The sequence below is a fragment of the Talpa occidentalis genome, unplaced genomic scaffold, assembly GCF_014898055.3.
Source record: "Talpa occidentalis isolate TD23 unplaced genomic scaffold, MPIMG_talOcc4v2.1 talOcc4.10, whole genome shotgun sequence".
Lineage (NCBI taxonomy): Eukaryota > Metazoa > Chordata > Mammalia > Eulipotyphla > Talpidae > Talpa > Talpa occidentalis.
The window spans coordinates 61,509,426-61,522,403 of record NW_023600993.1 but is presented as its reverse complement, the minus strand read 5'-3'; the positions used below and the strand labels follow the sequence as shown (position 1 = coordinate 61,522,403).

Genomic DNA, 12,978 nt, shown 5'->3' with positions numbered 1-12,978 from the left:
CCAAGTCTGTTTCCTATCTACTGGCTCATTGTCATTTCAAAGACCCTCATACTTGTTTGGCTATTCACCTTTTTTTTTTTAAACTTGCGGTCAACTTAGTTCTTAGAATTCAGAGCTGTTCCACTCAACATAATCAGTATGATACTTTTCAGACACAATCTTCTTGAGAGGGTAGAAGCAGGTACCCTTAATAAATGCACCTATAAATGCATGTACAGGTATGGTTAGATTGGCCAGTCAAATATGTTAACCTCTAACAAAAACAATCACTTATTCTGACAACAAATAGGGTTTATTTGGAAACAAAACAACAGGAGGGAGGGCAGATTGGAGAGTGTGTTCATGGTGATACCTGTGTGCACTTCCCTAGGTCCTAGACTGACAACCCTCTCAATAACCCTGGAACCTCCTCCCTGCTCAGTTCTGCTGCAGGGGATAGTGTTAATAGTGTCATGTCTTATGGGAGAAGCAAAGAGCTTGCTGATTTAAGCCTATGTGGACACTCTCAACCTCACTTAAATAGGGTTCAGAATATTAATGTTTATATATGTCACGTAACTCCCCTTTTGACCCTGAAAAGATAAGCATGTCCTCTAAACAGTCGAAGGTTTTACATTTTGGAGATGGTTAATGTATTTGGCATCTGGTAGAATTGTTGGGTCTGTCATAGTTAATGACAGCTAGTATGTTTTCACAGTTACTATATGTTGGGCCCTAAAACTTCAATGCATCAGCTCTTTAATACTCATCAAAGCCCTTGAGGGAGATACTGTTTTCATAGCCATATGGAGCAGGGGAATCTGAGGCTCAGTGAGTTCAGGGACTGCCCAGACAGTGTACGGTCAGCAGGGTGGTGTCAGGAGATAGCCAGTTCCTTGCCAGTGGGTATAGCCAGACCTTCTGCAATGGTTTTCTGAGTTTAAGGTTTATGACCGCTTCCATGTCAGATAAGAGATTTTATTTCACTGATGAATCATCAAGAAAAGTTTGTGTATGAGAACTTCATTGAAGGATCTGTTCTCTGTGCAAGAATACCCTTGGGGCAGGTAGCTGAACACGCAGGCCATCAACAGTGATTCAGACCCTCAGGGATTAACCCTTGCTCTGTGACATTCTCCATAAGAAGTCTCTGTAAGTGTTTCATGCAGACACGTAAGGGTTCTGTGGCATCACCATGAGATATGTTAAAATTCTCAGGGAGGTGGACGTTTCTACTCCTGTACCTCAAAGGAGTTAGGGCCAGGAAACACAGGGAGTTTACTAAAAAGTTAACTTAGCAGAATAAGACTTTGTCCTAGTCTCCGCTTTCAACTCTATTTAGCCTTGAACCTTCCTTTAAAAAGTGAGTCGGATAACCAAATCAAAGGAAATAACCAGGATTCAAACTCCAGGCCAGCCTGCCTCTGTCCACCTCCTGTGGAGCACACTTGCTCCATGTTCTGTGCCCAGGGGAACAGTGCCTCTGACCATAGGCTGGTACTTGGTGTGAAATGGAGGAAGCTGTGGACTTTGTGTATCAAAGCATACATTATTGGTAATCTTGGCTTTGCCAGAGGGAAGGTCTGAGCTTTCGTGCCCCTTACCTGCCTTGGGCCACTTGCTTTCATGATGGAGGAGACTTACAGGCTGTGAACTGGGAACCCAGGTGACTTCTCTTTGCTCCTCTGTTCTCTGTGGACATTTGTCCTTGTAGTCAGTTGACCTCACAACTAGAAAACTAGACTTTTTATCTTTTCTTTAAAAACTTCTAAATTACCTCCTTGCAAAAGATTTTTGTATGTCTGTTTTAAAATTTTTAGTACTGGCTGTAGAGCATAGTTCATGTTTGTATACGTTCAGTGAGTTTAGTGATGGCTTCTTCAATTTTTCAGCTTGGGAGTTGGGCACTGAGAATGCTGAGCTGGAGTGGGGACCTGCAGCCCCTTGATCAGCGACCTGTTTTCATCTTGGTTCTCCTGGTCAAACCATCTGGCTGCCTGAGCAAGCCCCTTGCAGGTAAGGTCTGTTGGGTTTTCACCAGTAGGTAGTGTCTTCTCAGGCAGGAGACTCATCTGTTAAGTACTGATTAAGGTAAGGTTAATACATGCTTGCCATTGCAAACAGAGGCATAACAATAGAGCCTTTATGCCTGTGTTTGTGCATGGAATCCCACCTGCTCTGGAGTCCACATTTCTTCCTCATTCTTTACTCATTGACTTGAGGTATGTAGGGACAAAGACTGAGGCTGGCCTTAATCTGGGTTCTGCATACCACTCTACATGTGGACTATCCCCCTTTGTTTTCTGTAAATTGTGGTGACATTGCCAGCCTCCTGAGTTACTCTGAGAATAGCATAGTAAGCCTCAAAAATTGGCAGCTATTATTTTGGGAGATGGGCCAAAACAGAGTTGGGGTGGTGGGTCTTAACTTGGGCTTTGCTTTCTAATGTGTGTGTCAGTCTCTTCATGGTAGCACTGAGATTGGGGTGCAAATAGGTAACAAAGGTCCAGGGCAGGTGTTGTTTCTTCCTCCATTTAGCGTTTCATCTAAAGTGAACCTGGCTAGAGATGGACCTTCTCTCATTCTAGTTGACCCTTAGTGTGGGACTCTTACCAGGCTATCTGGAGACATAAGGCCCGCATGTTGTTCCAGTACATGTGCCTTCAGGAGCCATTGCCCCTAGGGAGGGTGATGGGTCTTGGAGAGTGTTTAGGTCCCTTTGGCTATATACCAAAGCAGCACAGAATGGGCGACTAGAATAGCAAACATGGATTTCCTCATAGTTCTAGAGAACAGAAGCCTGAGATCAAGGTGTCAGCAGGGATGTTACTTCTGAGGCTTCTCTCCATGGTGTCTGGTTGGCCTTCCTTTTCCTGTGTCCTCAGATAATTCTGTGTGTCTGTGTTCCCATCTTCTCTTCTTAAAATGACACCAGTTGTATGGATTAGGGCCTGCCCTAATACCTCATTGTAACTTCCTATCTCTTTAAATACCATCTCTCCAAGTACTCATGTGCTGAGGTCCTGGGGGTTAGGACTTTAGCATGGAAATATTTGAATTTACCTCTAGTAGAACAGGCACCCAGGCTAATGGGTCAAATGGACTCAAGGTTTGGAATACCCCATCTTTATAATGTAGGTACTAGGCTCTCCCATCTTGCTGCCTCCTTTTCTGTCTTTCTTTTCTTTCTCCTTGCATTATCTTTAACTCTCATAGCTTTTCTTTAACCATCTAAAAGTACAGCAGATAGATTCTCATCTTTGTTTTAATTAAGTTCGTTTAGCACATGTTTCCCAGGAGTCAGCCTTATTTAGATGCTGAATAACAGTTTAGATATCCTGTTTTAAATTCAAATAGTGTACATGTGGAAGTTTGGGGGCTTCTTTGTAGATAGTTAATATTAAAGTTGTTTTTTTTTTCTCTTGGAGTCTGTTGCCCTTTCTAGAGAGATTGTTCCCACTCAGAATTAGGAGTACCTGCAGCTTCTCCTACTGTTGCTCTAGTCCTGCTCAGCAATGCTCACTTCCCTTTGAACAGTAGCCACCTCAGCCTCTCATCACCCTCCAGGGGCACAGACCCTGCAGTCAGGACAGATTGTTTTTTTGGCACACAGGGCACTTTATACTCTTTCTCACAGCTGAGATGAAGGAAGGTAAGAAAATGTTGACTTTTCACAGAAACTGAGAAAAGTCTCATAAGAGAAGGAGTAATAGTGAAAATAAATTCTTTTCTTTTTATAATTTTATTTTTTAAGATTTATTTGTGCATGCAAGAGCTGGGGTACAGGCCAGAGATGCGGGGTGGGGGACATGAGAGGATTCACCAGAGACAGAGTGGGGAACAGAACAGGCAGACTGACTGAAATACACTGCTGAAATACACAGGAGAGGTCTGCCTCGCCATGTGGGTTGCTCGCTGGCCGGCCGGGGATCAAACTCATGCTGCAGAGGCTGTGTATTGCTCCATAGTGTGGTACTTAACCCCTTGTGCCATCAGGGAGGCCCAAAAGTAAACTCTTCATGGCTGATTATAGCCCACCCCTTCAGTGTTTGAGACCAGAGCACAAGTGCCTGGTCGTAAGGTGCTTTATCTTGCCTCTACTTTTTTGCTTAGTGTGGACAGTATCGTGTCAAAAACATCAGATAGGTGTGCGTGCTGGAGGAAGATGCCCAGCACGCAGGTCTGGGCTCCTGTGAATACCTTTCCCTGTCAGTCCCAGTGTGCATCCTCCCCAAGGCTGTGCTGACATCATTGGGCACTGGTGGGGCTTTTGGCATCTTTGATAAGCCCCTGTTTGAAAGAGAGTAAGTTTGACCCAAAGTTGGATTCTGCGAACTCAAATATGTTATATAATGTATTGATTGAAACCCTTAGTGGCTTAGTCTTACATTCCTTTTGTTTTACTCACTGCAAGTTCCTAGCAGGCACTTATTATAGGGGTTGACTTGGGATAGAGCATTGCAACTCCAACCTTGTACCCACTACAGCAGCCCCTCTATGTGCTCAGCCCTTGGTGGTACACTTTTCACCTGTCGCCACAAGAGACCTGCTTGCTTCCAAGTTGTGTGGTCTGGTTGGACTTTTATTTTCAGCAGGAGGGCACCTCTCGTTGACCTGCTTACCCTTGAGATACAATCAGTTGTTACCCTTACAGTTTTTTTTTAACTTAGCCAGAAAGAGCTTTGCTAAGGGTGGAACCCACATCTCTGCTCAATTGCATTTGACTAGCTGTTCTTTTCCAGTTACAGAAGTTGAAATCCATGTATCTCAGATTCTAAGAATGGTATGAGTTCTACCTTCCTTTCTCCCAGGTTGGAACACTACAATTGTGCATGCAACCATTTCAATCCTCAAGGTCAGCTTGCCAGGGACAGGCTTTTAAGACATTTTTATATGCTTTGGTGCTATATTTTCTTTTCTTCCTCAGCATCCTCTCTTTAGTTTATATAACAGGACACTCCCCTGATTCTTCTATTTAATCCCTCCCCTTCTGCTTACTTCCCTCCGTCATTTCCTCCTATTCACTGTGTCTCTGCTGTCTACTCAATACTAAATGCATCCTCACATTCTTTTGGTAGACTTTCTGCATTCTTCTGTAGAGTGCCATATTGCTTTACTTTTGCCACATTTTGGGAACTTAACCCAGCATGCCCCGCTATGGTGATGTCACATGTACTTCTCTTTCTCACCATTTTGTCCCTGAGTTGCTGGTGAGATTCCTTACATATGGCAGGATCTCAGTAAATGTCTGATTGCATTTTTCACTATGTTTGGTCTTAGCACATTATGCATTAATGTGAAGAATCTGAAAATCACTCATCTAAGGTAGAACAAAAAAAAAAATAATCACCCTTCTGTGAGTCACTTAGAGATGCAGTTCTTAAGCCCTCATTGTTTCAAGATTTTAGATGAGGGCCTCCCTGGTGGCCTAGGTTAAGTCTCAGCGCTTACCACTTTTACAGCCTGAGTTCCATCCCCACCAGGGAGCTAACCTACATGGCACAGCAGACCTCTCCTGTCTCGTTCACTGCTCTCCTCAGCAAATGTATTTCAGTAGATCTGCCTGTTTTGCTCCCCTCTCTCTCCAGTGAAATCTCTCAACCACTGTGCCTCTGGCCTACACCCTGGTTCTTCTATACAAAATAAATAAAACAAATTTAAAAAAAAACCCTTAAAAGAGTAATTCTTGAAAAGAGTTTTGATGATTCTCAAAGCAATTTTATGATTCTGCGCTAGCCTTCTTGTCAGATAATTTTGACCCAAGTCGATAATGATTCATGTTGTGAGTGCCCTTTTTGACATAACAGGTGATTTTTTCTAGACATCTTTGGTTTATGTTATGGGACTGAATCCTGCTTAATCTTCTTAGCAGATCATTTCCGAGTGAGATGCAGCTAAGGGTTCATATGGAATGGAGTGCCTTGTTGCAGTCAGTTGGGGTACAAGTTCAGCTTCTCCCTGATCCCAAAGTGCTCTGTAGGCAAATGTAATTAGTTGAGTCTCCCTGGTTGCGTAGAAGTTAAATCTCAGTGCTGTCACTGCTAAGGCCAGAGTTCATTCCCTAGCCAGGGAGCTAACCCACATTGCAAAGCAGACCTCTCCTGTCTCACCCGCTCTTCTCCTCAGCAGTGCATTTTAGTTGATCTGCCTGTTTTGCATCTCAGTCTGTCTCTGGTGAATCCTCTCACCCCCCTCATCTCTGGCTTATACCCTAGTTCTTCTATATATAATAAATCTTTAAAAAAAATGTAGTTCGCATGTTATTTAAGATAAGTTGTAAGAATCTAATCAGCAGCCTGAGCCCAGGCACAGCCTTGCTGTGATGATGCCCCTAGTGTCACGGAATGTGGTGGGGTGATGCCTGGTTTTATACCCACAGATGGTGGGGCAGGCTGCAGGGAAGTAGAAACAATGCAGAAAGAGCATGCTGTATGGAAAGAGGGGGTACAGAGATCAGATGATAAAAATACAAGTGGCAAAGACAAAAGCTACTGTGTATTGTATTCAAATGTCTGCAGTGCTTTTGTGATTCTTGTTGTCAGTGGTTTGACTCATTTAATCTTCGCATCAGCTCTCTAAATAGATATAATCTCTACTTACATCAAAGATGAGTACACCAAGGCACAAAGAAGTTAGGATACAGCTTATCCTCATTATATGCTGATCCCATATTTTGAAAATATCTACTTTCAAAAAATTTATTTGTAATCCCCAAATCAATACCTGTGACATTTTTTGTGGTCCTTTATGGACATGAATTGAATGGTAGAAAATTTGAGTTTATGATGAGTATGTTCCCAGATGAGGCTGAATAAGGTGATGCTCTTCCTTTTTGTTTCAGCTCTTGAAATGTAAATACGTGTCCTTTTTGCTGTCTGTTTGGGCCAGTGTTTTTCACATTTTCATGCTTTTTGTAGGTGATTTTGCTGTTTGAATAGCCCCAAAGCATATACAAGAAGGCTTACTATGTCTTACAGAGAAACTGCATGTGTTAGGTAAGCTTCGCTGGGACATGACTTACAGTGCTGTTAACCTGGATTTCAGTGTTAATGAATCAACAACCAATATTAAGTAAGAGTTTTTAGTATATGTGCTGCCGAAGCGAGCACGAAGTAAGAGTTTTTAAACAGAAACATGTGAAATAATTTATATTTTTAGATTAAAAAACAATTTTTTAATGAAGTGTCATTGTTTTGCATCCTTGTTACTTTTATTTATTTATTTATTTTGACAGCACGGAATTTTTCCTATGGGTGTGGACACTATATGTCTCTCACCTCAGAACGTACCCATAGCCCTCCACCATAGTCCCTTGTGTTCTCCCCCGCCCCTCATGGTTGTTACTCTTCCCCATTTACTCCTTACCCTTCCTGGATGCCTCAGATCTATAGTCAGCTTTCCAGGGTTGGTTGTAAAATTTATTGTTTTCTGACCTTGGTTTGGTTTCTCTATATTACTCATGTAAGTGACAACATCTGGTATTTACCTTTCCCCTTCTGGCTTATTTTGCTTAGCATAGTTCTTTCCAGCTCCATCCATGTTGCTACAAATGGCATGAGTTTATCTTTTTAATTTTGAGTAGTACTTCATTGTGTATCTATACCACGTGTTCTTGATCCACTCGTCTGTTGGGGGACACTTAAGTTTTCATAGATTGACTATTGTGAATAGTGCTGCAGTAAACATTGGGATGTAGGTTTCCTTTAAAATTTTTGTGTTCTGGGCCTCCCCTGCTGGCGCAGCGGTTGAGCACTGGTCTGCAAAGCTGCCTGCAGCCTCTGCAGCGCAGGTTCAATCCCCAGAGAGGGTCCCACATGGCGCTATGGACCACTCCTGCCGGCGCCCGCTGCTCCCCTGAGCAGTGTATTTCTTCGTCAGCCTGCCTCTTCTGTTCCCCGCTCTGGCTCTTGTGAATTCTCTCACCCTCCCGTGCTTCTGACTGTACCCAGTGCTTGTGTAAATAAATAAATAAATCTTTAAAAAAATTTTTTTTTTGTGTTCTTTGAGTGGATACCTAGAATTGTTGGGTTATGTGACAGATTCAGTCTTAGTCTTTAGAGGAACCACCAAATTGACCTTCCATATTGGCTAGACCAGTCCATTCCCTCCAACAGTATAAGAGGACTCCTGTTTCTTCACACCCTCACCAGCAATTAGTGTTTTTGTTTTTGAATTCACACCATTCTCACTGGTGTGAAGTAGCATCTCCTTGTGGTTTTGTTTTGCATTTCCCTGATGATTAGTGATGCTGGACATTTTTTCATATGTCTGTTGGTCATTTGCATGTCTTTGGAGAGGTGACAATTTAGCTGCTCTGTCAATTTTTTGATTGGGTTGTTTTGTTTTTGTTGAGTTGTATGAGCTCTTTGCGACTTTTTGATAACAGTCTTGTCAGATATATGATGTATAAATATTTTCTCGAATTCAATAGGGCATCTCTGTTTCGGTTACTCCTGCTTTTGCTGTACAGAAATGTTTTAGTTAGATAGTCCCAGTTGTTTATATTCTTCTTTGTTGTATTTGATCCAAGGAACAATCTGCGAAAAAAAATTTTTTTAAAGATTTATTTATTTATACAAGCACTGGGTATAGTCAGAAGCACGGGAGGGTGAGAGAATTCACCAGAGCGGGGAACAGAATAGGCAGGCTGATGAAGAAATACACTGCTGAGGGGAGCAGTGGGCACGGCAGGAGAGGTCTGTCACGCCATGTGGGACCCTCGCCAGCGGTCAGGGATCGAACCAGCGCTGCAGAGGCTGTGGGCAGCTTTACAGCCCAGTGCTCAGCCTCTGCGCCACCAGGAGAGGCCCTGCGAAGACATTTTTAAAGTTATCCTGTGGAGTATTTTGCTTATTTTTTTTTTTTTTTGGTGTATTTTATAGTTTCAGGTCTTACATCCAATTTTTTTTAATCCATTTTGTGTATGGTATGAAATAATGCTCTACTTTCATTCTTTTGCATATGACAGTCCAGTTTTCTCAATACCGCTCATTGAAGAGGCTTTCCTTGTTGTAGATCAGTTGTCCATAAATGTGGTGTGGCTTTATTTCTGAACTCTCAATTCTATTCGATTGGTCTCTGTTTTTGTTCCAATAACATGCTGTTTTAATTGCTATGACTTTATAGTGTGGTTTCAAGTCTGGAAGTGTAATACCACCATTTCCCCCCTTTTTTAGTTAGGAGAGCTTTGGCTAATAGGGATCACAAAATGTCTGTGCAAATTTCAGTAATATTTTTCTATTTCTTTGAAGAATGCCATTGAGATTTTTATTGGAATTGCACTGAATCTGTAAATTGCTTTGGGTTAGATGGCCGTTTTGACAATGTTTGGTCTTCCAGTTCATGAGCAGGGAGTATCTTGCTATTTCTTTGCATCTTATATTTCTTTTAACCATGTCTTATATTGGGTTATGTCAGTAAAGTCTGTATTTTTTCTATGTTTTTTAATGTAAAAATGCATCATGACTTTTCTGATAACTCAGTAGTTTTCTTTGTATAGGTCCTTCATCTCCTTTGTTATGTTTATTCCTAGCTATTAAATGTTTTTAGTGTGATTGCAAATGGGGTGACATTCTTAATTTCTTCCTCTTCTAACTTACAGTTTGCATATAGGAAGGCAATTGATTTTTGTTTACTTTGTATCCTGTCACTTTGCTGACCTGTTTTATTGTTTTAATGACTTTCTGTCAAGCCTTTAGGGTTCTTTATGTATATTATCATATCGTCTACAAATAGTAGTTTTCTTTCCCATTTTGGATTTCTTTTATAGCTTTCTTTTGCCTAATTGCTCTACCTTGGACTCCTAATACTGTGTTGAATAGTAGTGGTGAGATCGGACATCCTAACCTTGTACTGGATCTTAGTGGGAAGACTTTTAGTTTTAGCCAATGAGAATAATACCAGCCCAAAAAACACAGAAAATTCTGACTGATGAAAGTAATAGGAAGTTCAGAGGAACCTACATCTGTATTTCCTTTAGGGCCAGAGGTCCAGTTTCTACTAATTCAGAGTTTAAGGTACATTTCGAGAACATAGCAACCACAATGAGAATCTACTGTGCTTGCTCTCAGTCATTCCAAATCTCTTGATATCTCTTCTGGTAATTATTTCTTGTTTTTTTTTTTAAAAGCAGTTTAACTTGTGTGATTAAGATACTATTCAAAATGTACAATTTGGTAAGTTTTGGCATATTTATATATCTATGAAATCTTTGTCATGATCAAAATAATGAGGTATCCACCCAAAAGTTTCCTCACGCCTCTTTGCTGGCCTTCTGTCTTACCTTCTCACAATCTGGTTTGTCTCACTGTAGTCTGCATTTTCTGGGGTGTTTTATGCAGCAAGATGATTATTATTGTCTCACTTCTTTCCTGGCAATATTAATTTTGGGATGCATATGTGCTCAAGTTAGTAGCCAGTGTACTCCTTTTTATGACTGAAAAGGATTCTTTTGTATGGATAGTCACAGTGGGCCTACCCATCTCCCAGTGGGATATATGGGTTATTTCCCAGTCTTTGCTATTTCCTCATGGCCGCTGTAGATTGCTTTCTTTATTGCATCTGTACTTGTTTTCAGACTTGTGGGAATGTGGCATCTTTTCTTCTCTCCTTCCTGGATTCCATCCTCTCACTGAGGTCTTAGGCATCTGGCTTGGGGCATGGGTGTGGATCTACCATTCATCTCTCTTCTGATTAGAAGAGAACCGGGTTTAGGATTGGCAGTAAGGCAGTGTCCAAGGCAAGTAGAGGCAGCAGGTGAGACATGGTGACAAACAGTCTAGTCAGGACTGTGTACCTGTGATTTAGCACTTAGGTAATTCTTGGTGAGTATGAGCTGTCATGTTAGGGGCCAAATTGTTGTAGATATCCTGAGTCTGTCCTTATATTACTGATGTTTTAAGGGGTAAAGAGAACCCCCTTAAAACAGCAGACTAGCCTTTCTTTTCAGGTAGTCCAGATTGTGGTTAGGAGGGAGCCATTTTCAGGTCAGCAGGGAATTATCTTGGGACCCTGGAGATGTGTGCTGGCTGAATCTGGTGCCTGGAGGGTGATTTGTCATCCATGTGTCTGCTGTCTTTACCCTGCTGGTAGAGTGGCTAGCACCATTGGATTGGGACTTAGGTGACTTTGTGATGTTAAAATATATGTCTTGTGGCATTGACAGTGGCCATAGCTTGACTTCACAGATGTTCAGGAATAGGTATGGGAAAACTCATCCTATTGATTTAATGAAATAATAATTAGTTGCATATTTCTTTTTGCTGTGGGCTAGTTAGGATTACAGAAAGCATACTCTAGCGATGTCTTGCCCTAGTAATGACTTGCTGGCTAACATGTTTGTAACAGTAGAAGTATCTATTAAATTGGATTGTCCTGAGATGGAGGCTTTAAAGAAGGATGAGAGTGGAAATCTTCATGTGTGCACCTGTCGGGAGAAGACAACAGAAGATACAGTGGGGAACTTTCCTTTTCTTTCTTTCTTTTTTTTTTTTTTTTTAATCTTTGATCTTTATCCAATGTTGGTGGCTCATTCAACTTTTTCTTTCTTTTTTTTTTTCCTCTTAAAGATTTATTTATTCATGCATACAAGAACCGGGGTACAGGGCAGATGTGCGGGATGGTGAGAGGATTTGCCAGAGATGAGTGGGAAACAACAGGCAGACTGATTGAAATACACTGCTGAGGGGAGCAGCGGGTGAGACAGGGGCGGTCTGCCGTGCCATGTGTGTATCACGCCGGCTGGCCTGGATAGAACCCGCCCTACAGGGACTGCGGACAGCTTCACAGCTCTGCGCTCAACCCCTGCGCCATCAGGGGAAGGCCCTCATTCAACTTTTCTAATAAATTTTATATATGAATGGTAAAAGCAGCATCTGCTACGATGGTTGTTATGACCTTCTTTGAAACTTTGCTAAGGTCTTTCTGTTTTTGTATGTCCCAAGGGAATTTAGCAACTTTAGTCTCAAGGTTTGAAAGGGATTTTGTTTTACAGTGCTTTCATGTGGAGTGCTGCTGTCCTGGCCTCTGTGGATTTTTGCATATGTAGGGTCAGACATTCCAGCTGCCTTCAAGGAATAAATTTTCCTTTTTACTTTTTGAGAATGGGGTAGCCTGGAAATAATATTACTGAGGGAGTAGCAGAATCAACAGGCTGTTACAATTCACCTTAGGTTGGTTAATATTTTTAGTTACAGCTTCAAATAAGGGGAGACAGAGGAATGTAATAACATGTGATGTGATGTGTGATAAAAGGTAGACACTGATTGAACTCCAGTTAAAACATTTCATGCTTTCAGATATAACAGGGCTGTATGTAGGCCTGAAGACAGGATGGTGGAGTGAAGTGGGTGATATTTCAAAGGTACCCCCCCCCTTTTTTTTTTAACTGTCAAGGATTATTTTGATGAATTACTTCATGGACAATCAAGTAGATATCAGAGAGCCTGGAGTGTGCATGGCGGATATGGATGGCTTCATTAGTAGATAAATAATACTCTCTTAATTATTGCAATTTTTAGAACCACTTGGGGAAAATGTTGCTTTGTAAATGACAGATTTTGCAAATTGGCAAACATTAGAAGAAAATCTAGTGGTTATTTATAGTGACTCTGAAAATGTAGGACTAGTATGGCCAGAATAGATAAATTTTTTTCAACAAATCAATTAAAAGAACCATTTTTATAATTATTTACTAACTATAATAAAATGGAAATTTCTTACAAAATAAGATTAATTTGTAAACATCCAGAACTTTGGATTGTTGTAATATTTAGCATCATTTATAATGTAGATTCTTCAACCTTTTTTAGATGAGAAAAGAGCAAGTCATTTTAAATATGCATTTTAATTTAGTACATCTTCCAAAAGAAGGAATTTGAAAGAAATGCCCCTGGTAGCTTTTCTTTTTTTGTTGGTGAGCATTTCCCTGCTCATGAAACCAGAATTGTTTTACCTCCATGTCCATGTCTGTGCAGTAAAGAAGGACATTCTTATGTTTTA

The 12,978-nt window shown here is 41.1% G+C and overlaps 1 protein-coding gene across 5 annotated transcripts in view; it reads left to right on the top strand.

Moving 5' to 3' along the window:
- The window catches only part of GRB10 (growth factor receptor bound protein 10), a 196,909-nt gene that overhangs the window by 34,390 nt on the left and 149,541 nt on the right, over positions 1–12,978 (top strand). For 3 of the 5 annotated variants that reach the window (XM_054695876.1, XM_054695874.1, XM_054695873.1), the window contains exon 2: positions 1,872–1,995. The exons of 1 other annotated variant lie outside the window; for it this stretch is intronic. The gene's annotated coding sequence lies outside the window, so the exon portion shown is untranslated. Of the gene's footprint in view, positions 1–1,871; positions 1,996–6,896; positions 6,975–12,978 lie in introns of all 5 variants that reach the window. One more of the 5 variants, XM_054695878.1, reaches the window with a different exon arrangement.